The sequence below is a fragment of the Rattus norvegicus genome, chromosome 7 (genome assembly GCF_021556685.1).
Source record: "Rattus norvegicus strain SHRSP/BbbUtx chromosome 7, alternate assembly SHRSP_T2T, whole genome shotgun sequence".
In the NCBI taxonomy this organism is placed as follows: Eukaryota; Metazoa; Chordata; class Mammalia; order Rodentia; family Muridae; genus Rattus; species Rattus norvegicus.
This window is the reverse complement of record NC_141540.1, coordinates 40,118,414-40,145,119: the sequence shown is the minus strand read 5'-3', so window position 1 is coordinate 40,145,119 and position 26,706 is coordinate 40,118,414. Positions and strand designations below refer to the sequence as shown.

The following is a 26,706-nucleotide window of genomic DNA, read 5'->3' as shown; positions in this document are numbered from 1 at the left end:
GGACATTGGTATTTAACATGTGGCAACATTAATCCTAAACAGCTAGCTTTTGCCAATTCTTTCCCTCACTTGGCTCAGAGTAAACACGAAGCCCTTCCCACTGTCAACTACCTTTTCATGCGCTTGTTGGCTTAGCACATAAAGCAATGGCTTCCTTAGGGCATTTTCACATAAGCTCTGTTCTTATTGGTTCCACGTTCCCACCCTTTTCCTGTCCCCCACCCCTCTTGTTGGACTAAAGTCTACCCTTTCATGGGCCCTGTTCAAATCCATGCATTTTACATCTTTGTTGCCCCCAAACCCAATTCTTTGGATTTCTTCTTCCTTTCTCAGTCTCTTTTCTGGTCTCATGACCTCCCCCAAACACGCACATAGAAATTAAGCCAAAGATCTCCATATGATAGGCGTGACATTTTATTAGCAAAAATTAATTATACATAGTAATGGGTGACACTGTGACATTTTCATATATACAACACTACAACATTTTGTTTATTTGTTTGTTTTTGAGGCAGGGTTTCTCTGTGTAGTCCTGGTTGTCCTGGAATTTTTACTGTATAGCCCAGGCTGTCCTCTGCCTCTGCCTCCAGGACTGGGATTAAACGTGTGTGCCACCACCACCTAGCTTACAGAACGCTTTTTTTTAATGACTGTTGAGTTCATCATGCATGTAAAGTAAGAAACAGAGCTAGGTGGTGATGGTGATCGCCTTTAATCTTAGCACTCAGGAGGTAGAGGCAAGCAGATCTCTGTGAGTTCAAGGCCAGCCTAGGCTACAGAGGAGCTCCAGGACAGCCAAGGCTACACAGAAGAATCCTGTCTCAAAAAAAAAAAAAAAGACAAAAAACAAAAATCAAAACCAGAGGAGGGTGAAGAAGAACCTCACAAAATGTCACAAATACTGTTTGATGTCACAGATGCCTTCTGAAGTCACTTACTTTTAAGCAATACATTAAATTCCTTTTAAAAAGCAGGAAATTGAGCCACAGAGAAGCTAAGGAACTTGTTGATGGTCATGAGGAACAACGTTGGGATTTGAACTCAGTATTCTAGCTTCAGAGTGCAGCTCCTGTCTCTCCCTACACCCCCTGCACATGAGATGACGTCAGAGTCATAGTTGCTACTGTTAACCATATGCTGGAGACTCATTCTGCTTGGCAGGGACCATCTGCATGGAGCACCATCCAAGTATTGACTCCAGCTAGTGGTCAGGGCCAGGAAATAATGTAACTTCCTCCTAAGAGAAAGACACAACAAAACGATAAGCCAAAACAAGGAACTTCTTTGTCCCAGCATCGAGAAAGCCAAGCTAAAGACTAGAAAGATGAACCTCTGGTCAGCAGTCAAGACTTTTGTCTATTTGACTTTGGTTCCACTGGTGCTATTACTTTGTGGTACTGGGGCCTGAATCCAGGGCCTTGCACATGCTAGGCAAGTACGGTAACTTAGCTACACCCTGCTTTCTCTCTATGTTTTAAAAAGGTAAAGAAAGAAAGCTGAATTAGAAATGAAATCTTAGGTTTATTTCCCATTCCCACAAGACTTTTCAAATGACCTTGGGGTTGATCTACAGCTCAATGTCTCTAGATCCTTTCCTCTTTCTACAGGCTCTAGTGTAAAGGATAGCTTTTCCCCCCCCCACACACAAAGAAGACTACAAGACAAAAGACCAGACCCTAAGACCTTTCTGTGACCATGAAAAGGCAACCTGCATGGCTGCAACCCAAGCCTTGCTGGTTCCTGCAGCGTTTGGCTGCGCAAGGTGAGTCCTAGGAGGTTATGTGCCCATCGACATTCTTTATGAGATCCAGACATTGCGGTGACCTCGCTGTCCAGGATTAGACCTTAGAATCTGAAATGCTCCAGAAAGATATAGTTTCTACTCTCTATACCAAGTAAACAGCACATGGCATCGGCTTCCAGCAGGTGATGACACACATTCACAGGGTAGCAGTTGAGGAGCTGTGTTTACCTGACACTTAATACCCAGGAAGGCAGTGGCTATACGGGGATTCCCATGCCCAGGTAACCTAACCCACGGACTCACATCTCCATCATGGCTCAGCTGTCACCACCTCTCCAGCCTGCAGAGGGTGGCCAGTGGTTTCAGACAGTGATCCCGGTGTCTGAAATAGAAAAAGATGGCATGTTGAAGGTAAGCCAGGCACTGCAAGAGAAAGGAGCATTTACAGAAAGTATGTTGTGTATTGAAAAGAAAGATAGCTTGATAGGTAGGTTGGTAGGTTTAGACATAGATAGATAGATAGATAGATAGATAGATAGATAGATAGATAGATAGATAGATAGATAGATAATAGATAGATATAGATAGATAGATAATAGATAGATATAGATAGATAGATAATAGATAGAGAGATAGAAGATAAAGATACATCAATATAAATACACAGTGTGTGTGCGCCTGAGCCTGAGTGTGTGTGTGTGTGTGTGTGTGTGTGCTCACGCACGTGTATATATAAGCAGTAAGTGTGGCTGACTATATGTACAATATATGAGAGCTGCAGGAGAGTATCAGGTGTCTTCCTAAGTTGATCTCTAATTTACTTCCTAAGATAATGTCCCTCACTGAACCTGTAGCTACCTATTCACTTAGGCTAGACTGGCTGGCTAGCAAGCTCTAAAGATAGGCCTGTCTCTATGGCCAGTACTAGAGTCACAGACATAATTGACCAGGATTGGGTTTACATAGGTGTTAGGGACTCAAATCAGGTCCTCTTGTCTGCACAGCAAGCACTTTGATCCACCACTCCTTCTCAACAGCTCTCCCTCCCCCCATATGGGAGACAGGATCTCATTCTGGAGCCCTGGCTGACCATGAACTCACGAATAGACCAGGGACCCTCAAGCTTAATGGCAATCATCCTGCCTCTGTCCCCTAAGCTCCAAGATTCCAAATGTGCACCAACCATGCCTGGTGAAAGGCAGACTTTAAGAGGTCATTTTCACAGTCTTCAACTGAGAGAAATAAGGGACTGGAGAGATGGCTCAGTGGTTAAGAGCACTGACTGCTCTTCCAGAGGTCCTGAGTTCAAATCCCAACAACCACATGGTGGCTCACAAGCATCTATAATGGGATCTGATGCCTACTTCTGACACACAGGTGTACATGCAGATAGAGCACTCATATACATAAAAATAAATAAATATTTTTTTAATTAGAGAAAAATAAATCCAGAGGGTCACAGAGAACAGGACAAGGACCTGGATTAGAACACCTGCTGGAGAGCAGGTAAGAAACCTATACCATAAGGGGTTCTTAATAGGCATCATACGATCAGTCTTCATGAAAATCGAGCATTGATGGCATGGGCCATCAATGTGTTCATGAACCAATCATGAACATCCCTGAAGCTGCCCTCTTCCGAAGCCAAGATTAAAATTTTTCAATTTGTATGTTGAAATTCTCAAATAAATATTCTAAGGAGCAGAACAGATAGGAAGAGAGTGGGCAGAAATGAGGAAGGGAGGCCGAGACGCAACCTTTAAGAACTGGGAAGAAAAAGACAAGCAGATTCAACAAGCAGTTTTGAAACACGAACCCTCAAAACAAGCCTCTCTTCCTTGCACTCTGACTGCTCTGTGCGGGGTTTGCACAGCTAGACAATCTCCTGTCTGCTTCAGAAATCAGACAGGATAACAGGAAATGGTTTCGGATTCCACGGTGATTATAGCCACTTAAGAATGACCTACCCAAAACTTCCTCAAACAGATGATATGGAGCATTTGATTATGGGCTTAAACCTGCAAGCCAATGGAGAGCGTTTCTTTCTCTATGACTATAAGGGAGAAATGCAGAAAAGGAGGGGAATACACTGGCAACTTTGCCCAGCCCCCATTCATACCCATGTTACTCAGCAATAGGATGGGCCTGAATGAAGCTCTGTTTTACATGTCCTTAAAAACCAAGTTGTGTGATGTCAACGGCACAGAATTCCAGTGCAGAAAGATACTGAAGATCATCCAGCCTAAAGCCCTTGTTTTATAGATATGGAAACAGAGACACGGGGAAGAGATTTGCCCATGGTCTCATTATAGCAAATCGGGGCCCGGTCTCCTAACTAAAGGCATTCACATTGGCCTTCACACATGCATAACGTTCACTGAAAGGGAAACATAAAAATCTGTTAGCATCGTTATTACTAAACCAGCACCAGTCTGTGCAATTATCGGAACTTGAAGCTGATGGGTGATGCCATTTGAGTCCAGCTAACGAGCTAAAAGCTGAGCTCTTTAATAACATTTAACATTAATCAGCATTTGGCTTCAGTTTGTGACAAATGTTTCCAAAACATCGCAGACAATTACAATATTCTTAGCTCTGCTTCGTGTAAATACGGGATGAAAGACAGTCAGAATTTCATAAATGACAGTCTCCAGAATGGAAATAATGAGTCTCGCAGAGAAGGTACAGTGTGTTCATCTTTCTAGCGGGCCAAATATAATTTGGAAACTAATGAGGTCACCAAGAGCTGACAGATAGCGAGGCCTCTGCTGGGTGAAAATGCTAACACCTCTTTCTACAGTGGGAGAACAGGAGCAGTGGATGACACAGTCACAGAAGGAACACTGAGCGGCACCCTCACCCCCTACTCCCGCCCTGCTTGTGGGCATTGACACAAAGAAGAGGTTTTCCTGAACGGGATACAAATGCCCCACCTAAAGTGAGAAAGCCAAACACTGAGAGGACTTGGGACTCACCTCATGTTGCATGGTGCTGAGAAAGTAGCAGACGAAAGGAAACCAGAACAACGCTGGTGGTTGATCTGAGGATAATGTCTTCGCCTCTACACTTCAGGGTAGGGGCATTTTTATTGAACTCTCCAGGTTTCCTGGAGAAGTTCATCTGTGGCTTTAGTTATTTATTCATTTTTATTTTATGGTTAAGCCAAAAGCAAACTGTTGTTAGTATTGGGTTTTTTCAAGGATTTATTTATTTTATTTATATGTGAGTACACTGTAGGTATCTTCAGACACTTCAGAAGAGAGCATCCTATTGCAGATGGTTGTGAGCCACCATGTGGTTGCTGGGAATCAAACTCAGGACCTCTGGAAGAGCGGTCAGTGCTCTTAACTGCTGAGCCATCTCTCTAGCCCATGTTGGGTTTTCTGAAAGTCAGGATTGCTTCATTAACTGATCTTAAGGTTACATTCCTAGTTTTACATAAATTGCCTAGTTTTATATGAAGAAAAAGATGTCAATCCATTAATAAGCATTGTCACCCCGTTGAGTGCTAATGTTTATTGAACATCACCAAACGCCTGAAGCAATTCCCACCTGTTATTTCATCCATTCCTCAAATACTTAAATATTCAGGAGTGCCAGCCATATATGTGCTAGAACTTGCTTATGTCACACATTGTTCAAAGTCTTTCAAATAAAGCGGTGAATGGAACAGGTGAAAACCCTTCTGTCTGTTAGGTCGAACATTGGTTAGTTCCCACCATATAGCCACACTTCCAAAAATGTACTAACTTCAAATAATTAGCACCAGTCTGATGATATAGCTCAGGTGGCCGGCTGAGTGTTTGCCTGTCACACACAATAACCCAGCACCACTTACCTGTCACACACAATAACCCAGCACCACTTACTAAAACAGGGCATGGTGATACCAGCAGGAGACAGGAGTTTCAGAAAATCATTCTCCTTTAAGTGGTGAGTTCGAGGTAATGGCTCAAAATAACAACAACAACAGCAACAACAGAACCATTTATTGTTGCTCATTAATGAAAGAGTTCCCTGATCTTGGCTGGACTCATTCATATGCATCTAGGACTGAGAAGGTGCACATAGCCACTTGGCACCACAAAGACTTGTATCCTCTGGCAGACAGTGTTCTAGATTGTTCTTATGGCAAGGACAGGGTCTCGAGTTGGAAAATGGGTATGTACAAGGTCTCTTGAGGTCTAGATTGAGATGAAATCCAGTATTATTTTTCCATACTTTATCGTCCAGAGAATGCCACAAGACCCATGTAGATTGAGGAGTAAGACAATGGAGTCCATTTCACAATGGGAAGGGCTGCGATATCACACTGAAAAGCCCATGGATACAGGGATGGTTGTTAGCATAGTCTATCTTCTGCACATGCAATGATAATAAAAACAGTGCTAGTCAATTTATGAAAATGTTTCATTTTCATTTCATAATAACTTTAAGGGTACATTTTTTTTATAAACTTCCATTCTTCAGGTAAGGAAATTGAAGCATATAAAGGTTAGGAAACTTGTCTAAAGTCTTCAAATATTTGGTGAAGGGGCCAGGATTCAAACCTGTGACTCTGATACTTGTCATTCACAGTATGGCTACCCAGACTGGGCATTTTGAGAAAATGTAAAGCATAGTCACCTCCTACAAGGTACTTATCTTCCTCCTGGGGATTCCTAGCATAAATGCATGAAGAATTGGTAACAGTACTGGATAACTGTATTTAAAGTATGATTAGAGCTGAATAAAACTTATCTACCAAGAATCAGCATCAATACATATCATGTATTTATACTTACAAATTGACCAACAGCCAACTAGTGAGTCTAGAGAAGACCAAGACAGAGGTCAAAGCGTCTACAAAGAAGTCAGCTCTCAACTGAGCCTTGATGAGTGTAAACAGTAAAAAGCTACCGGGGACACTTTTCCCAGAATGACAGACATTCCCCTGCCTCCATGCAGAAAGGACTTTGAGTAAACTTCAGTTTTTTCAGTAACATAGTTATTTTCAGCATATAGCTTGATCAGCTGGAGATAATGGAAAACCTAAGACTTCACTAAAATAAGAATTTTTTTCTTTAAAATAAAGTCTTATGTACCCTAGACTGGCCTCAAACTTACTGTGTAACCAAAGCTACCTTGAACTTCTGATCCTTCTTCCTCTATCTCCCAAGTGCTGGGATTACAGGTGTGTACCTGGAATGGGGTGCTGGGGTTCTGGGAACTGAACCCAGACCTTAACGTGTGCTAAGAAGGCTCTCAACCAATAGAGCAGCTCCACTAACTTAGAATTATTATTGTTATTATTGGTCACACATATTAAAGAATATTCAGGAAAGTGGTCTAGAGTTTCATAGTAACCAGGTGTTGTGCCTGAGGAAATAAGTTCTTTCTGCCTTTCTTCTCTGCCATTTTGTGAATGTAGTCTCTTTCTTGGTATTACTATGGCTTGTATGCCCTTCAATACTCTTGTGCATTACCATATAAGAAGTAGAAGATGGGAAACCCAAGGTAAGTATATCTACACATGCCATCTATGACTTCCATCTATTACACCCTCTGTACTTTCTTAGAGTTCAGTAATGCGTAGCTGCAAGGGAAGCTGGGAACGCTGATGTTTGAGTTTTCTAACTCCATAGTTTGGAAAAATAACAAAGAAATCCATTAGTGACTTTTGAAATTAGCTCATGGTGTCTTCCTAAGCTGGCCCACTCTACCTGCTCCTCTGCTCAAGGAATCTGAAGTTGTCATCCAAGAACACTTCAATTCATTGGTCTTTGACTCCATTTCATTCCTCCTACATGGACTATTGAAAATCTCCCATGAATCTTCCTTGATTCCCATAACCTGAGTGAACTAAGTCTTTGCTTAGGTCCCTGCAACTCTCCCTTAACTATCCCTGTTTTAGCATTCAGCATTCTCCTCCTATACTATAATGCACTCTCTGAATCACAGACACGTTGTGTATCTTTTGTGCTACCCCTCAACACCTCACTGTGTGTTAACAGTAAAAGGAAGGGCATCAAACCCCTATGACTTAGCATGCATAAAGAACAAGGAGAAGAAATGTGGCCCAAACCATTTGGGATCTTTAAGGGCTTATTAGGAAAGAAATAGAAAATCTCCTGTATGTTCTTTCCAGGTCTGTGACTAACTCAAATGAACTCTGGCAAAGTCACTAGGGATGCATATGAGAGTGATGAACTAAAACAGGATGAGGATCCTCTCAGTGGGTTAATCTGTACAGCTCCATTTTAGAGTCAGTTCACAGTGTCTGGTGATAAAGATGTTCTTTCCTTGCTGGTTTAGGGAGAATATCTGGCGAGTGGGAAGCTTTGTGGTCTATTTCAGGTAGAAGAGAGGAGGTGATAAAACTCGTCCTGCTTCTGCTATTTCCAATGCTCAAAGTAGTCATCGTACCAAAGTGGCATATTTGGAGATGCCCTGGTCTGATTGCCTTCAGAAACTATGATTGGCACCATGGACCATGATACCAGGAGGACCAGGAGGCTGCTGGGTACCATGCTATCACTGTCAAATGTGAGCTGATCACTGAATCCTCACAGGCATATTGATTTCAGAAGGCCAGAATCAAGCTGTAGGTTGGATTCAAAATGGATGGGGCTGAGGATTTCACCCACTGTGTGAAAAGCATGATGTGTTGTGTCACCAAGTCCTCTGTCCGGCAGAACTGGCCAGTGTGTCCTCATGGGGAACAGAACTGAGCAGACATTTCCAGGATAAAATAAGTCCAGCTGGGACACCACAGATGTTTATTGCTAATAACAAACACATGCATTCATCTGATCTCCTTACTCTGCAGCTTTTAAGACCTCAAAATGAAATTGGATGGAAACTCAGTGTGTACAAAAGATTGTGTTTGTCTTCAGAAATAGCAGGATTCAAGGTCCAAATGATGATCTTAGGATCCTGACTCTCCATCCACCCCCACCTTTCTTCATTGTGCTTCTCTGTTAGCTTAAGACTCATAGCTCTCTCCACGAAGTCTGCAAAGGTAAGAGAAAGTAACTCCAAAAGAAGAAAAGAAAGAAGAGGAGGTGGGGAGAAGGAAGAGGGAGAGGAGGAGGGGGAGAGGAGGAAGAGGAGGAAGAGGAGGAGGAAGAGGGGGAGGAGGAGGAGGAAGAGGAAGCAAGCAAGCAACTCCAGTTTATATCGCCTGTATAGTTTATGATCTGAAATTTATGGAGAGTGGAGAGACATTCCTCCTCAGTAAACACATAAATATCAAATCTCATGAAAGTTATATTGGCCTCTTTAACATTCCATACTTATGCCTAGCCAAGGGAATTGATTAGTCTGATTTAAGTGGACTTAGTTATGTTGGTAAGACTCTGGTAAGCTAGGAAATTCCTTCATTTAAAAGAAAGTAGTTCTGGGGCTCACAAGATGGCTGGGCAGGTAAGAGTGCTTGCTCTAAACCCAGATGGATGGCCAATGACCTGAGTTTGATTCCTGAGACCCATATAAGGAAAGGAAAGAACCAATTCCCACAAGTTGCTATCTCAACACATGTGCCATGATACATATGCACACGTGTGTGCATGCTCACACACATACATGCACACATATAGTAAATAAATAAATGCAATAAAAAATTTTAAGGTAGTTCTGTATGGAGAACAGGGCAAAGATACTAGGCAGACAAAGACCCTACCTTTCTGTGGCAAACAGATTTTATCCATGAACTCTTTCATTATTCATGGGTTCAGACATCTGAGAGTTACTGATAATTCAAGTACAGCCTAGGGAATACAGCTCAGGGATTAGAGCACCAGCTAAGCACAAGACCCAGCGTTGCATCCTCAGCCCTGGAAAAAAAAGTAATAATGATAATAACTCAACAGTGAAGACTTGTTTGACTCACTTGGCAGCTTAGGTAGCAAATAGGTGCTTTACCTCTCAGACATAGGCCAGGCAGAGGAAGTAGAGCCTAACACCAGTCAGCCTCCAAGCTGGTTATTTTCAGTAATTGGATTCTGACCCTGTTGCCTTATAAGTCTCCCTCCCTCCCTCTTCCTCCCTCCTCCCCACCTCTCTCTCTCTCCCCAGGCTCTCACAGAATGGTCACCATCACCAGGGCTAGCAATGCCAAGGTCCTGATCATCCTCAGTTCATTCACAAATCCTTCCTTCTATCATCTACCTGCTTAGACCACTCCACATCATCTCCGAAAGCTGGTTCAGATTCCAGTCTTTGTCAGCTAATCTCCAAATATGAGCTAATACCTCTAAAATTACTTCTACAGTCTCTAAACACACAAGATAACCAGGCCACGGGGAGCAGCATCCCGGGGAGCGTCTGTACTGTGTTTATTGGATTGTAAACATTTGATCTTCTCTGCCTAATGAAGAAATGGGAAGGATGCCCAAATGCCCTCAGTCTAGATCACACTTCATCACCAGGCCTTTAAAGAGTGTGTCCTGCTGGGTATTGAGGTACTGGCTCTCATAAAGCCGCCTCTCTTCCCCCCGAGCTTCTCTTCTCATTGACTTCAGGTCTTGTTCCCATGCGTGGTCCTTTTGTCTCACACTGCTATCTTCTTTCTCTGTTCTCTTAAATACATATAAATATGTATACATGTAAAAGTATATGGATAAATTATATACCCTGAGAAAGGAGGACTCATGCAACTAAATGCATACAAATATCATCTTAGTCTACCCCATCAGCTTTTCAAATGTGCCTGGAATTGAACTCTAACAGAAAAGACCTTGGTCGAGGTTGAAATCTCCACCACAAGAAGAGGCATGTTACTGGCAAATTGTTTCTCATTCTCGATCTGCATTACCCAGTTATTCTCAGTCCATGTACAAGCTACTACTGGGTTATTATTAGCTCCCAAGCCCGGGACAAAAGGTTGAGATGCCTATATAACATATCAAAGCAGACATGGCTGCTAGGTTCTCTGAGCATTCCTTAGTCCCTACCTGTTATAGGGTCATTATAGCTGACATAGCTGGCATACCCTGCCCCCTACCCAAAACTTCTCCAGCCCAGTGGCTGAGTTGCCCCTCTCCCAGGTGCCCTTCTCTATATAATCTGCCATTTTGGTTACCCTCTCTTTTGGGCCTCCTGGCTGCCGTACCTGGTTCCCCTCTCTACCCTCTCTCCTCTCTCTTCTCCCCTCCCCTCACATGACTCAACGTTATGTCCACTCTGAACTCTCCCAACATCCCTGACTCTGACTACACTCTCCCAAATATCTGTAATAAACTTTCTCCTCCACTGTACCTAGGAACAGTCATGCCCTTTCCTGTCCTTTCCTTTCCTTTTTATTATTTTTTTTCATTCAGCTATTCCCCCAACTCCAACCCCTCCCACACACACCCCAACCATGTTGCCTATGCCCAGCCCCACCTCCTCTTATACCCACCATGGTAGCATTCAGCTACATGTCATCTTGGTCCAGTTTCACCTAATAGCACTTTGACTGTGTCTTACGGGGGCCTTCACCTTGACTCCTTTTCTTCTGTATCAGGTCTTGTCTTGGACCATTGTGAGGTATAAAGGGAAGGAGAGTCTCCTTGATACCAACACATTACAACCCAGAAATCAGAAGACATCTAACATTGTGGTGCCTTTGGCCACTGGATGATGAAAACTACTAGATATCCCGTTCTCCTTGGGTCTTCTAGATGGATGGTGTTATGACACACCTCCTGAGTCGCCTAAGAAGAGTTGAGAAGAAAGGACAGAAGCTGACCTCAGTTATAGCCAAACCAAGAGGTCATCCATGTATGGGCTTCCTGGCTTTTCTGTCTCATACCCCTTGCTCCCCGCTCTTATTCTCTAGGATCACTTTCCAGATAAAATACCTCAGGCTTTGCTTTCAGGAAAACTAAAATAAAGAAAATACATCATAACATCTTGCCAATAGTCTAAAAGAAAGAATAAAGACTTGGTACCACAGAGACAGAGTTTCAAACTCTGTCTAACTGTAGAACCAAGGACAGAATACATTTGAAACTCAATTTCTTCATCTATAAAGTGAGGATACTATGGTTGACTCTTATGTTCACCTTAGGGAGGAACCTGTACCCCAGAGTAACACTGGGTCACTACCCACCTTTCTTCCTCTCAGCACTCAGATTCAGTGTCCTGATAGAAACAAGAACAGAATTTTGAACTAGAGGGTTGCAAGGTGGAATTAAAAGTTAACGTAATCTTTTCCGGTTTCTGCCTGCACCCTGAGCTGAACCTGTTCCACAGCCCTCTGTACTCAGATCCCGCCAGGAGAGAGCTGGTCTCCCAGGAGTGCTGACACACCTGAGAACACAGATGAGATCACCACTTCTGTTCAGAGGGACCCACCTAAAGCCTTCAGGACACAGGAGCAGTCTGGGACAGGATCCTTCCAGTTTCTGTCTGCGCCTGGAGCTGACCCAGTGCCACAGCTCTTTGTACCCAGATCCCACAGGGATAGAGCTCATCTCATCTCCCAGGAGTGCTGACACACAGGCTTACGGGAAGGTCAAGCCACTGTCAGAGACAGCAAGACCAGCTAACACCAGAGATAAGCAGATGTCGAGAGGCAAGTGCAAGAACCTAAGCAACAGAAACCAAGGCCACTTGGCATCATCAGAACCCAGTTCTCCCACCACAGCAAGTTCTGGATACCCCAACATACCAGAAAAGCACAATTCTGATTTAAAATCACATCTCATGATGATATTAGATGACTTTAAGAAGGACATAAATAACTTGCTTAAAGAAATACAGGACAGGGCTGGAGAGATGGCTCAGCTGTTAAAGGCTAGGCTCACAACCAAAAATATAAGAAATACAGGACAACACAGGTAAACAAGTAGAAGTCCTTAAAGAGGAAACACAGAAATCCTTTAAAGAATTACAGGAAAACACAACCAAACAGGTGAAGGAATTGAACAAAACCATCCAGGATTTAAAAGTGGACATAGAAACAATAAGGAAAGCACAAAGGGAGACAACCCTGGAGATAGAAAACCTAGGAAAGAGATCATGAGTCATAGATGCAAGTATCACCAATAGAATACAAGAGATAGAAGAGAGAATCTCAGGGGCAGAAGATACCACAGAAAACATTGACACAAATGTCAAAGATAATGCAAAACGCAAAAGGCTCCTAACTCAAAACATCCAAGAAATCCAGGACACAATGAGAAGATCAAAACTAAGGATAATAGGTATAGAAGAGAGTGAAGATTCCAAACTTAAAGGGCAAGTAAATATCTTCAACAAAATTATAAAAGAAAACTTCCCTAACCAAAAGAAAGAGATGCCCATAAACATACAAGAAGCATACAGAACTTCAAATAGAGTGGACCAGAAAAGAAATTCCTCCTGTCAAATAATAGTCAAAATACCACATGCACAAAACAAAGACAGAATATTAAAAATGTATGGAAAAAAGGTAAAGTAATATATAAAGGCAGACCTATCAGAATTACATCAGACTTCTCAACAGAGACTGTGAAAGCTAAAAGATCCTGGGCAGATGTCATACAGACACTAAGAGAACACAAATGCCAGGCCAGGCTACTATAGCCAGCAAAACTCTCAATTAACATAAGTGGAGAAACCAAGATATTCCATGACAAAACCAAATTTACACAATATCTTTCCACAAATCCAGCCCTACAAAGGATAATAGATGGAAAAATTCCAAGACAAGGAGGGAAACTACACCCTACACAAAAGCAAGAAAGTAATCTTCTTTCAACTAACCCAAAAGAAGATAGCCACAAAAACATAATTCTACCTCTAACAACAAAAATAACAGGAAACAATAATCATGGGACCCTAATATCTCTCAACATCAATGGACTCAATTCTCCAGTAAAAAGACATAGACTAACAGACTGGATATGTAAACAGGACCCAGCATTTTGGTACATACAGGAAACATGCCTCAGTGACATAGACAGACACTTCCTCGAAGTAAAAGGCTAGGAAAAATTTTTCCAAGCAAATGGTCCCAAGAAACAAGTTGAAGTAGCCATTCTATTATCAAATAAAATAGACTTTCAACGAAAAGTTATCAAAAAAGGTAAGGACAGACACTTCATACTCGTCAAAGAAAAAAATCCATCAGGATGAATTCTCAATTCTGAATATTTATGCTCCAAATGCAAGGACACCCACATTCATAAAAGAAACCTTACTAAAGCTCAAAGCACACATTGCACCTCACACAATAATAGTGGGAGATTTCAACACCCCACTCCCATCAAAGGAGAGATCATGGAAACAGAAAGTAAACAGACACAGTGAAACAGAAGTTATGAACCAAATGGATTTAACAGGTATCTATAGAACATTTCATCCTAAAATAAAAGAATATACTTTCTTCTCAGCACCTCATGGTACCTTCTCCAAGTTGACCATAAAATTGGTCACAAAACAGGCCTAAACAGATACAAGAATATTGAAACAATCCCATGTATTGTATCACCATGAACTAACAAAATTTACAGAAAGCCCAAATACACATGAAATCTGAACAAAGATCTACTCAATGATAACTTGGTCAAGAAAGAAATAAAGAAATTAAAAACTTTTTAGAGTTTTATGAAAATGAAAGCACAACATACCCAAACTTATGCGATACAATGAAAGCAGTGCTAAAAGGAAAACTCATAGGTCTGAGGGCCTCCAAAAGAAACAGGAGAGAGCATACACTAGCAGCTTCACAGCACACCTGAAAGCTCTAGAACAAAAAGAAGCAAATACACCCAAGAGGAGTAGAAGGCAGGAAATAATCAAACTCAGGGCTGAAATCAACCAAGTAGGAACAAAAAGAGTCAACAAAACCAGGAGCTGAGTCTTTGAGAATATCAACAAGATAGATAAACACTTAGCCAGACTAAACAGAGGGCACAGAGAGAGTATCCAAATTAACAAAGTCAGAAATGAAGAGGGAGACAAAACAGAATCTGAGGAAATTCAAAAATTCATCAGATCCTTTTACAAAAGCCTATACTCAACAAAACTGGAAAATCTGGAGGAAATGAACAATTTTCTAGACAGATACCAGGTACCAAAGTTAAATCAGGATCAGATCAACCATCTAAACAGTCCCAAAGTCCCTAAAGAAATAAAAGCAGTCATTAAAAGTCTCCCAACCAAAAAAAGCCCAGGACCAGATGGGTTTAGTGCTCAGTTCTGTCAGACCTTCATAGAAGACCTCATACCAATACTCTCCAAAGTATTCCACAAAATAGAAACAGGAGGAACCCTACCCAATTCGTTCTATGGAGCCACAATTACACTTATACCTAAACCACACAAATATCCAACAAAAGAGAACTTCAGAACAGATTCCCTTATGAATATCGATCCAAAAATACTCAATGAAACCATCAAACACATCAAAATGATCATCCATCATGACCAAGTAGGCTTCATCCCAGGGATGCAGGGATGTTTCAATATATGGAAATCCATCAATGTAATCCACTATATAAACAATCTCAAAGAGGAGGGGAAAACCCACATGATCATCTCATTAGATTCTGAAAAAGCATTTGACAAAAATCAACACCCCTTCATGTTAAAAGTCTTGGAAAGATCAGGAATTCAAGGCCCATACCTAAACATAGTAAAAGCAATATACAGCAAACCAGTAGCCAGCATCAAACTAAATAGAGAGAAACTTGAAGCAATCCCACTAAAATCAGGGACTAGACAAGGTTTCCCACTCTTTCCCTATTTATTCAATATAGTACTCGAAGTCCTAGCCAGAGCAAACAGACAACAAAAGGAGGTCAAAGGGATACAAATTGGAAAAGAGGAAGTCAAAATATCACTATTTGCAGATGATCTGATAGATACTTAAGTGACCCCAAATATTATACCAGAGAACTCCTACAGCTGATAAACAACTTTAGCAAAGTAGCTGGATATAAAATTAACTCAAACAAATCAGTAGCCTTCCTCTAAACAAAGGATAAACAGGCTGAGAAAAAAATTAGGGGAACAACACCTTTCACAGTAATCACAAATAATATAAAATACCTTGGTGTGACTCTAACCAAGCAAGTGAAAGATCTGTATGACAAGAACTTCAAGTCTCTGGAGAAAGAAATTGAAGAAGATCTAGGAGATGGGAAGATCTCCCATGCTCATGGATTGGGAAAATTAATATAGTAAAGATGGCCATTTTGCCCAAAGCAATCTACAGACTCAATACAATTCCCATCAAAATTTCAACTCAATTCTTCACAGAGTTAGAAATAGCAATTTGCAAATTCATCTGGAATAACAAAAGCCCAGGATAGCAAAAACAATTCTCAACAATAAAAGAACTTCTGGGGAAATCACCGTCCCTGACCTCAAGGTGTATTACAGAGCAATAGTGATAAAAACTGTATGGTATTGGTACAGAGACAGGCAGATAGACCAGTGGAATAGAATTGAAGACCCAGAAATGAACCCCCACACCTATGGTCACTTGATCTTTGACAAAGGAGCTAAAAGTATCCAGTGGAAAAAAAGACAGCATTTTCAACAAATGGTGCTGGTTCAACTGGAGGTCAGCATGTAAAAGAAGGCAAACTGACCTATTCTTATTGCCTTGTACAAAGCTCAAGTTCAAGTGGATCAAGGACTTCCACGTAAAACCAGATACACTCAACCTAATAGAAGAAAAAGTGGAAAGAGCCTTGAACATGTGGGCACAGGGTAAAATTTCCTAAGCATAACACCAATGGCTTATGCTCTAAGATCAAGAATCGACAAATGAGACCTCATAAAACTGCAAAGCTTCTGTAAGGTGAAGGACATTGTCATTAGGACAAAATGGCAACCAACAGATTGGGAAAAGATCTTTACCAATCCTACATCCAATAGAAGGCTAATATCCAATATATACGAAGAAGTTAAGAAGTTAGACTCCAGAGAGCCAAATAACCCTATTAAAAATGAGGTACAGAGCTAAACAAAGAATTCTCAACTGAAGAATATTGACTGGCTGAGAAGCACCTAAAAAATGTTCAACATCCTTAGTCATCAGGGAACTGCAAATCAAAACAACCCTGAGATTCCACCTCACAGCAGTCAGAATGGCTAAGATCAAAAACTCAGGTGACAACAGATGCTGGCGAGGATGTGGAGAAAGAGGAACACTCCTCCATTGTTGGTGGGATTGCGAGCTGATACAACCACTTTGGAAATCAGTCTGGAGGTTCCTCAGAAAATTGGACATAGTACTACCTAGGGACCCATGCTGTACCACTCCTGGACATACACCCAAATGATGTTCCAACATATAACAAGGACACATGCTCCACTATGTTCATCGCAGCCTTATTTATAATAGCCAGAAGCTGGAAGAACCCAGATGTCCTTCAACAGAGGAATGGATACAGAAAGTGTACATTTACACAATGGAGTACTACTCAGCTATTACAAACAATGACTTCATGAAATTCTTGGGCAAATGGATAGGACTAGAAAATATCATCCTGAGTGAGGTAACCTCATCACAAAAGCACACACATGGTATGCACTCACTGATAAGTGAATATTAGCCCAAAAGCTTGGAAATCCCAAGATATAATTTATAGGCCACACGACGTTCAAGAAGTAGGATGACTAAACTGCGGATACTTCAGTCCTTCTTAGAAGAGGGAACAAAATACTCACGGGAGGAAAAATGGATATAAAGTGTGGATCAGAAGGGTTGGGGATTTAGCTCAGTGGTAGAGCGCTTGCCTAGGAAGCGCAAGGCCCTGGGTTCGGTCCCCAGCTCCGAAAAAAAGAACCAAAAAAAAAAAAAAAAAAAGTGTGGATCAGAGACTGAAGGAAAGGCCATCCAGAGACTGCCCCACCTGGGGCATCCATCCAATATACAGTCACCAAACCCAGACATTATTGCAGATGCCAAGAAGTGCATGCTGACAGGAGCCTGATAGAGCTGTTTCCTGAGAGGCTCTGCCAGAGCCTGACAAATACAGATGAGGATGCTCACAGCCAACCATTGAACTGAGAATGGGGTCCCCCATGGAGGAGAGAAAGGGCTGAAGGAGCTGAAGGGGTTTGCAACTCCATAAGAGCAACAACAATATCAACCAACAAGACCCCCCCCCAATGCTTCCAGGGACTAAACCACCATCCCAAGAGTACATAGGAATGGACCAGCCGAATAGGTGGCAGAGGATGGCCTTATTTGGCATCAATGGGCGGAGAGCCACACCTAATAGTGCCATTCCTGGGCCAAACATATATAAACCATAACACAACATTAAGGACATAGGTTGTTAGTTACATGTACAAAGGAAACATACTTCAAATTTGCATATCACAATAGCACTGATATACCTAGATGGACACATACATAAGAATTCATTAAGGTGAGCACGTAAAATTTGTGTGCTTTAGGAAAAATATACCATGTTTTAATGTAATTTATTTATTCTGTGTGTGTCTGCGTGTGTGTGTGTGTGTGTGTGTGTGTGTGTGTGTGTGTGTGTGTGTGCGGTATGCTGGTTTGAGCATGCCACAACACTCCTGTGGAGGTCAAAGGACAACGTATGGGTATCAGTTCTCTCCTCCTACCACACGGGTCCCAGGGATGGAACTCGGGTCATTGGATTTTTGTAGTAAGCACTTTCCCCACGAAGCCATCTCTCTAGCCTTGTTATGCTGTATTGTTTCCAGGGTTAAAAACATCATAGATGCATTAAGTGCTTCCTAAAATGAAAGAATGCATTCTCGTTCTAGAACATTCATTTAACACACATCCAGAATAATAGGAATAAGAAGCTTCTGTCAGGGCAGAAAGGCCTGTGTGTGCGTGTTTCTGTCTGTCTGTATGTCTGTCTGTCTGTCTACACTCATGTATTCGGCTCCCCTTTCTGTATCCCACGAGTACCGTTTCCTATTTCTGCTTTCAGTCATGCGTTCAAGCATCAGGAGGCCCTGCATGGAAGTCAGACAGACCAATATTTCAACTTTTGGACTATGGGATGGTGGGCCAGCATAAACTTGTTTCTTTTACAGGTTACCAAGTCTCTAGCATCCAATTATAGCAACAGAAAACAACCAAAGACACTCTCCAGTGCAGCGGCATTGAAAAGTGAGCCACTTCCGGGATGACTAGATCATGAGGTCTCTGCTCTCATGGAGTGATCAAGATTGCTGTCCTAACTACAGAATATGGGTTACAGCTGAAGACATGACCACAGAAGAGACTTCCTGGCAACCAAGTATAGAATGATAGAGTCAAGTCGGGGTGCTGGGGGAATGATCTCATTTCAGCAGACGATAAGAGAAAGGGGTATTGTAATGGGATTTAGAAGCAGGGTGTGGGGCAATGTAAAACCATGATGATTATAATGATGATGATGATGGTGGTGGTGGTGGTGGTGGTGGTGGTGGTGATGGTGATGGTGATAAAGATGAATAGGTAAACAAGTAAAGGACTAGAGGCCACACGCCAGATGTGGCTACTGGCTAGTAGTCACTCGGGGCGTTAGCAGGCACAGCTTAATGAATTGTGTAGAAAACAGAGTGGTGAGCTGTGCAGACCACAGGGTCACTGGTGCAGACCACGTTTCTGTAAGAGCGTCATAGAAAGGTTTAGTGCTGTAGGCTGACTGGGCTGCAAGCCCAGGCATTGTGGCTTGCTTGACCTCAGTGGGGGAAGGGTGTTGGGGGAGGCAATGACCAGAGCTCTTATCCTGTGATAAGAGTTACTTGTTCTAACCAAAATACAAGAGGGAAAAGTCATGACATAAAGAAACACTAGATGTTTTCTTCCTTAAAAGACTTGCCACTTTATTGGTGGAAAAATAAAAACATACCAGCAAAAATAGCAACTTATCCTTCCCCTTCTTCCTCCTTCTCCTCCCTCAGCCTCTTCCCCAGTCTCAGACAGGCAGTCAGGACCATGCTGGCATCAAAGTTGCCATCTTCCACCTCAGCTTCCTAAGCGGGGCTTCTTCAATGTATCTATTGTGCCCAGCGCAATACCTTCAATATGGAATTCGCCAAATAAATACCATTTCCCCCTTTGTGATTTGGACTCTGTGAAATGGGACTAGAGGTGTTGGTCTAAGGAACACCAGATGAGTTCATCAGCCGATGAGAAAGCTAAGAAAGTAAACGGGAAGAGAAATGAGGTAGGGGCTGGAGTTCCACACTGAGAAACTCCTGTCAAATGGGTGATAAACACAAGTTCCTGGATCCGACCAATGAGATGGTTCAGGAAGTAAAGAATGGCTACAGGAAAGAAATGACTCTCCCAAGTTGTCCTTGGCCCTCTACCTGACCCTCAACACGCAGGTCCTCCACCCTGACCTCGCCACACAGATCTCTAAAATGAATAAGTGTGTGAAAGTTGTCTCCTGTCCATGTTTAAGTTTTCATTATGGCAGCTTCTGCTTTTTAGGCTGTCTATCCTGATACTGAGCAGACAGGGAGAAGGACAGGAAATGGAACAGAGAGGCTTCTCCTCCTACAGGAAGAGCAGATGGCACCACCAGCTCATCTCTGTCTCTGTCAGACAGCGATGTTGTGAGGGCCACTGCTGGGTTCCTGTACACAATGGAGCAATCACAGACAGGTTTGTAGGATGAATCAGGTAATTGAGAAATAGTGGCAAAAACGTCACCTGTCAAAACTGTACAAGCCTGTATTCAAGTCACTCGGCAAGAGAAGGCCCGGTCCTCGACTCCAGGTACTCACAACACAGTTGAGAAAACAGAAAAATGCAATCAAGAAGAGCTTCCTGTCTGATGTGGCAACCCACAGAAGTATGTAAACAACATTCGGTGGAGGTGGGGACAGCCATAGAGAAGTAAAGAAGTGTCATGGGATTGTTTACTTAAGGTATGAGTTGTTAAGGGCAACCAACTAATAGACCACCTCTCAGAGTACCGAGAAAACATCCACAAGTGACACGTAAGTATGAAGGCAAGTCAGTAGATACCAGACAGATGGGCCGCACAATGCATCATCGGCTGCAAAGATAGAGGCTCTGGATGGAGCCGAGGGAGGTGTCAGGCCTATCAGGCTTTCCAATGACTCACTGGGTCACCATCCCTTAGGCGCCTGCCTCTAATGCTCAACCACCCTAGTCTGACTAGACTGTGGATCTATCAATAGCTACACACACACACACACACACACACACACACACGCACACATACAAACACACACAGACACACACACAAACATACACACACACTCACACACACACACTCACACACACACGCACACACACACATACAAAAACAGGCGCGCGCGCACATGCACACACATACGCACACTCACATGCACGCACACAAACACACACACACACACACACACACACACACACGAAGAAGCTACCTTTGCTGGGGCATTTTGTGGCCTTCAGTGACCCAGTTACCCAATCTTTAAATCGAATTATCTTCACAACAAATACCACAATTTCCCCATTTCTCAGATGTGGAAACAGAGGCCTCAAGACACTTTAGCAACAAGTGCAAGTCCATTCGGTTTGAAGGGCTCTAGGGAAGCGGATCTTGGCCTCTGCTCCCTGCCTATGTGAACCCAGGAGCCACTCAGTCTCCCGTCCTGCTTTCTGAAGCTTGTTTGGTAAATGTCTAAGCTTAGTTGTAAAGAAAGGAAAGAAAAGATGATTTAGTAGCAGAGGAAAACTGAACATAAGGCAGTCTGCTGATTTTTATGAGAGGTCTTACCGTAAGCCTGTTTTAAAACTAGGAGTATTTCATAAACTTGCCTACCAGCATGTTTCTGCCCTTGGGTTAAAACAATGGTCATCAAAGAGATCACAGTACAGAGGAGGCAGCTGGCTTCAGCTACGGTCTTACAGCAGGGAAGCAAAGGAGCTTGGGAAGTTTTCATTCTTGGGAAGTTGAAAGGCATTGGTACCCTGCCTCAATAGCACTATAAAACTGGATGCGACCCTGACAACAAGGCCTGGCACCTAAAAAATGTTCAATCAATGGACCTGAGTGCTGTGTTGTGTTGTGTTGTGTTGTGTTGTGTTGTGTTGTATTCCGAGACGGACACTCACCATATAATCCAAACTGGCCCGAAACTCACTTTATAGCTCAGGCTGGCCTCGAACTCATGATCTTCCTGCCTCTCAGCCTGCTGAAGTGTGTGTCATGTGTCTGGTCCTGAATGTCTGGAAGATATGTTCCCTCTCCACGATAAGGAAAATACCAATTAACGCGTGATGTGGTTTTATCTGCCTAACTCAAGTCTGTACAACTTTTATTTATGTCTGTAGTTTCGATGCATACAGACGGCTCATCCGTCATCTCCCTGGGGCTGCCAGTGATGACGTCACAACCTCTCACCGGACTGATCCTGATCCTTCTCCGTCCGTGTTTGGCTTATTCCTCTTGGTTATCCGTTGCTGTTATTGACATTGCCTGTGTCTAGAGGCTTGGCTCCCCTGCTCCCAAGTACCCCTGATCGCACCCTTCCTTGCTGACAGGCGGAGCTGGGGGTCCTGTATAGAAACATACAAAATGGTGTGAGAGGCCTCTCACTCTCTCTCCTGCTAAATTCTAGCCCTCAGCCCTCACCACATCACAAAGTCTAGCCACCTCCTCAGGGCTGTCTGTGACAGCCGGACCAGGCCTGATCTTGTTTCACGAGTGTTTGAAGAGGGAGTCCTGTAAGGAAATACTGCTCTCTTCTCTTTGCATGGTGCTTCGTCTCCACAGAGGGCAAGCATGGAATTCTTTTGGAGAAAAGTTAAGGCAGCTAATGTGAGAGAACATGGCTGGTAATATTCTACCACATAACGTTCAGAAGATGTCACTGAAAAAAGGGAGCCAACTGTTCGTACAGTTCGCAGCCAAGCTAGATGCTCTCGCCCTTGACCCCTTCTCTTTACTAGAATGCCGAGCAGTGGGTTTTCAAGGTCATGGCCTGCTGAAAGAGGTGTATTTTATATCGCTCCTGATTTTGTCGTTGTTGCTTTGTGTTCCCACCACATAGCTACAGCCAGCCTCGAACTCGCTATATCCCCTAGCCTGTCCTTAAAACTGACGTCCTCCTGCCTCCGCCTCCTGAGTGCTGACAATATAGGAATATGACACCTGCTTTCTAAGTTATCGATGTGCTTTATAAATGAATAAGCCTTGTCTGAACGCATGACTGTCCCTAGCTAACCTTTGTGGCATACGAGGGAATCTGTCAATAACTTTTTGAAATAAGACTCTGAGGTTTTGACTCATCAGTGTAGATGAGTTGAGTTTAGGGCAGAATGCTTGTGTGAAGGTTAAAAAGAAAAATCATATTGCTTTAGAAATGTTATGATCCGGAGCAAGTGCTCAGAATGCACAAAGGCAGCATGTAAGGCAGACGGGCACCAGCGGTGTGTGGGTTTCATGCTGCCTTTCCAAAGGATGGAAGGAATGCTCTCCACTTCCCTCAGAGACCTTACATGTAGAGTGACTAAGCTGGGTGTGGTGGTGCATAGCCATATCCCAACACTTAGGAGGCAGAGGCAGGAGGATCATGAGTTCGAGGCCAGCCTTGGATATGCAGAGGGTTCAGGGCCACTCTGGGATACATTGTGTGTGTGTGTGTGTGTGTGCGCGTGTGTGCGAGTGTGTGTGTGTGCACGTGTGTGTGTGCACGCAGTATAGTGTATATTTAATATATAGTAGTGATAAATAATGTATATGAGTATATTATTTTCATAATATAATAAATACAGTGTATATGTAGACAGAGAGATAATAGAGATAATTGTGTATGATAAACAAAAGCCAAAGCAAATGGTACACAGTAAGACAGACTCTGCCAGGCACAAAAGTAACACTACTCTAAGCTATGTTAAGGCCATATCCTATGAATATCTACGATATCTAGCATTTGTTAGGTACAAATCGCAGAGACAGCATGGCAGCTAATGTGGACCAATGGCTTGTCCTCACACAAAAGGAGCTCTGAAAGTATACAGTCACTGGAGACCCGAGTCCTTTACTTCTGTTCCTCCTAAACATATCTCCAGGTGGCTGCCGAAATTCCAGCTTTCTCAGTTACCCTCTAGGAGAGAACGGAGGGCAAAGAGAACATGTATGTTCATTCCAAAAGCCCTGTGCAAAGAGCTGCCATATTTGGAAATTAAAAAGTACAAAAACATTGGGGGCTGGAGAGATGGCTCAGTGGTTAGGAGTATTGACTGCTCTTGCAGAGGACCTGAGTTCAGCTCCCAGTGTACACGTGGCAATTGACAACAGTCGGTAACTCCAGTTCTAGGGGACCTAACACCCTCTTCTAGCCTCCATGGTTATCAATGTATGCACGCACATGCATGCAGGCAAAACACTACTGCACATAAAACAAAAATAAATAAATAAAAATATAAAACTACTATAACAAGTACACACACACATAGGCACAGGCACACTCACACACACACACACACACGCACACACACGCACACGCACATGCACGCGCGTGCGTAACTAAAAATTATTTGTTTCCCAGAATTCAAATTTATGTAAGCACCCTGCCCTGTGACATTCTTACTATGAGAGAGTTTGGGAAATGTCATCTCTTAGCCAGGAATTTTGCCATGTTAAAATTGTTTTTACAGAGGGAAAAAAAATAGAGTAAATATTGACTAAGGGGTCAATGTCTTTGCCAGAATGAGAGGGAGTCAGGAAGAAGGCAACAGAGCCTCCCTCATGTCCTCATACCCTCTGGGGGGGGGGATGATTCTGAAGGCATTGGCCCCTCGTGATCAATGCCCTTGAAAGTAGAGATAGAGATGCTGGTTTTTAACATGGCACGTTCAGGTGGCTACTGTCCTTTCCAGAAGGGTAGGACGCCTGTACTGTACAATGTGTAATGTACAATGTACTGTCGTCTCTCGGAGTACATTGAGAAGTTAGGTCAGAATGAAGCAGATGTGTTGTCTCAGAAGCCAGGGGTACCTGGGAAATGTGTCGGAGACGAGCAGGAACGGTCTGCACCTTTTCAATCCTCAGCGTCTCCTCAACAGCTCTGGGACAGTGGGACGGGACTGCCGAAAGACAGCTAGTTTAAGAAACTGTTCTGTAATAGTGATTCCCATCTCTCAGTTGTTCAGGTCTTGATCTGTTTCACTAAAGCTTGGTTTACTCTCAGGGTCTACCCTAAAGCAAAGGGAGACATCAGTAGAAGAAACCAATGGGGTGGGGGTGGGGCAGCTTAAACTCACCCCAGCTGTCCTTGTAAAACTCAACTTTGAGGTCTTTCTGGTCTGCTTCTGACATGTTAGTTCCTACACAGTATTTAGAGGTGCTTCAAGGTTTTGCCCTTAGTAGTACCTCAATGACTTGGGGAACCTCAATCAGGGACAGCCTCTGCTTCCAAACTTAATCTCCTCCAGCCTTAGGTTCCTTTCCTGAGTTAACTGTGTGGCCCGCTGATTTCCAAAAGTAAGGAGAAGTCACTTTGAATAATTTTTGAATAGTAAGCTTTAGCAAGTCTGTGTCCAACTTCCCTGGTCGCCTTCTGGGAGGAGGGCTTCACATAAGTTTCAGAGCAGCAGCAAACACAGTAGGTTCCTTTCGCCTGAGCTCCAGCCACATTCATTGCTAAGGCTGTCATATGCTCTCTCACTATTTATACTGCTTTGGGCCAGCTACTTGATCCTTAATAAAATTTGCCTCCAGGCTGCCCTGCAGGGAAAATGACCTAGCTGGAGAGGGAGGGACCCTGTTCCAACTTCCTAACCGCTGATGCTCGCCCAGTGTCCTCTGAAAAGGTTGCAGGGGTTCCAGCGGGGGTAAAGGTCTGCACCACTTCCTGGCATTTAATAGCATCAAGCGCTTTGGTGTAATATATTTATATCCCCTGTTCACGGCTGCCTTCCCTAAGTCAACCTCTCCCACACTGGCTCAGCTGTAGATGGCTGGAGCCGTGTGGAAACTAGGCCCCTGTTCAAGGTCAGAACATTTGGGAAGAGGAGAGGTCGCCCCAATGATGCTTTTTTTTTTTTAACCAATCTTTCCATTTTTTTTTTCCAGAAGCAAGAATGAATCTATGGGATGGAAATAATGAACCATTTATATCCCAAAATGAGACTGCCAGGAAAAACAAACACCAAAAAAGAACATTTTATCAGAGGGTTTACTGCCCAAGGCTAACGGGGTACAAGGTACTGAGTGTTCGGTGGCCTGGGCCAAGAGCTACAGTAAGTCATGCCTTTCCCTCCTGCCAGCCCGATCAGACAGCCTTAACCACCTGGTGGTGAAGAGCTTTAGTGTTGTCTAAGTGAGGATGGGCGGAGACACCACGTATTTGATAGCAACACAACATCTGTTGCCACACTGAAACAAGTGCTTCTGCGTAACAGTTGCGTAAGTAAGTCCGGGAGGCTCAGGCTGAGTTCATCAGTGGGGGACCTGCTAACCTGCGGTTTATGTAACTAGGAGCCAGCCCTCCAGGGTGCTTCTGGTCGCCTTGGAAAGAATGTTTGGTCTTTGACCTTGGCCCTGGCTTCCGGCACTTCTTTGCCCCAAAGGTGTGTGGAATGGCTCAGCTGTCAGCACCTGCTGGGGAGATAAAAAAAAAAAAAAAAAAAAAAAAAGCACCCATAGGCTGATCCTCTTTGAGCACCAATACCGAGGAGGCCAGTGACAGGACCCAGATGGCCTCCCCCTCCCCAACCAAACACCCTATATGGGGGAGAACAAGGTCCCTTCGTCTAAGGAGGCAGAAGCCAGAAGCCTGCTCCAACGGAGGACAAGGGCGAAAGAATCTTTCCCTCTAAGCCTGGAAACGCTAGCCATGTTGCGCGCTCCGGGCATTGTTCTCTTCCCCGTGGGCTGGGAACTTGGCCCTCTGCTTTGCTCCTAGCTTACCTGGAGCAAGATAATAAAGTAGGTCAAACTCGTGTCAGCTGCCCTCTCACCTCAATCGCCACACCACTGCCCACTTCGAGGCCCGGCTGTTTCCATCCAGTTTTCCAACCGTTCTCAGCTCTGAACACCTGCTTGGCACCGGGTGTTGTGCTAAAC

The 26,706-nt window shown here is 43.4% G+C and overlaps 1 long non-coding RNA gene across 22 annotated transcripts; it reads right to left on the bottom strand.

Annotated features, from left to right (window-relative positions):
* Positions 1-392: 392 nt before the first annotated feature.
* On the bottom strand, positions 393-26,706 carry LOC100912143 (uncharacterized). 22 transcript variants are annotated; one of them, XR_015625293.1, is made up of 8 exons: positions 26,551-26,706; positions 26,100-26,241; positions 24,637-24,725; positions 22,039-22,193; positions 11,124-11,418; positions 9,405-9,558; positions 2,048-2,126; positions 393-1,237 (listed from the first exon to the last, which is right to left on the bottom strand). It is a non-coding gene; the product is annotated as an uncharacterized LOC100912143 (long non-coding RNA). The 22 variants fall into 22 exon arrangements; XR_015625279.1 differs by having other exon boundaries at positions 26,601-26,706; XR_015625281.1 differs by having other exon boundaries at positions 26,100-26,238; positions 26,601-26,706.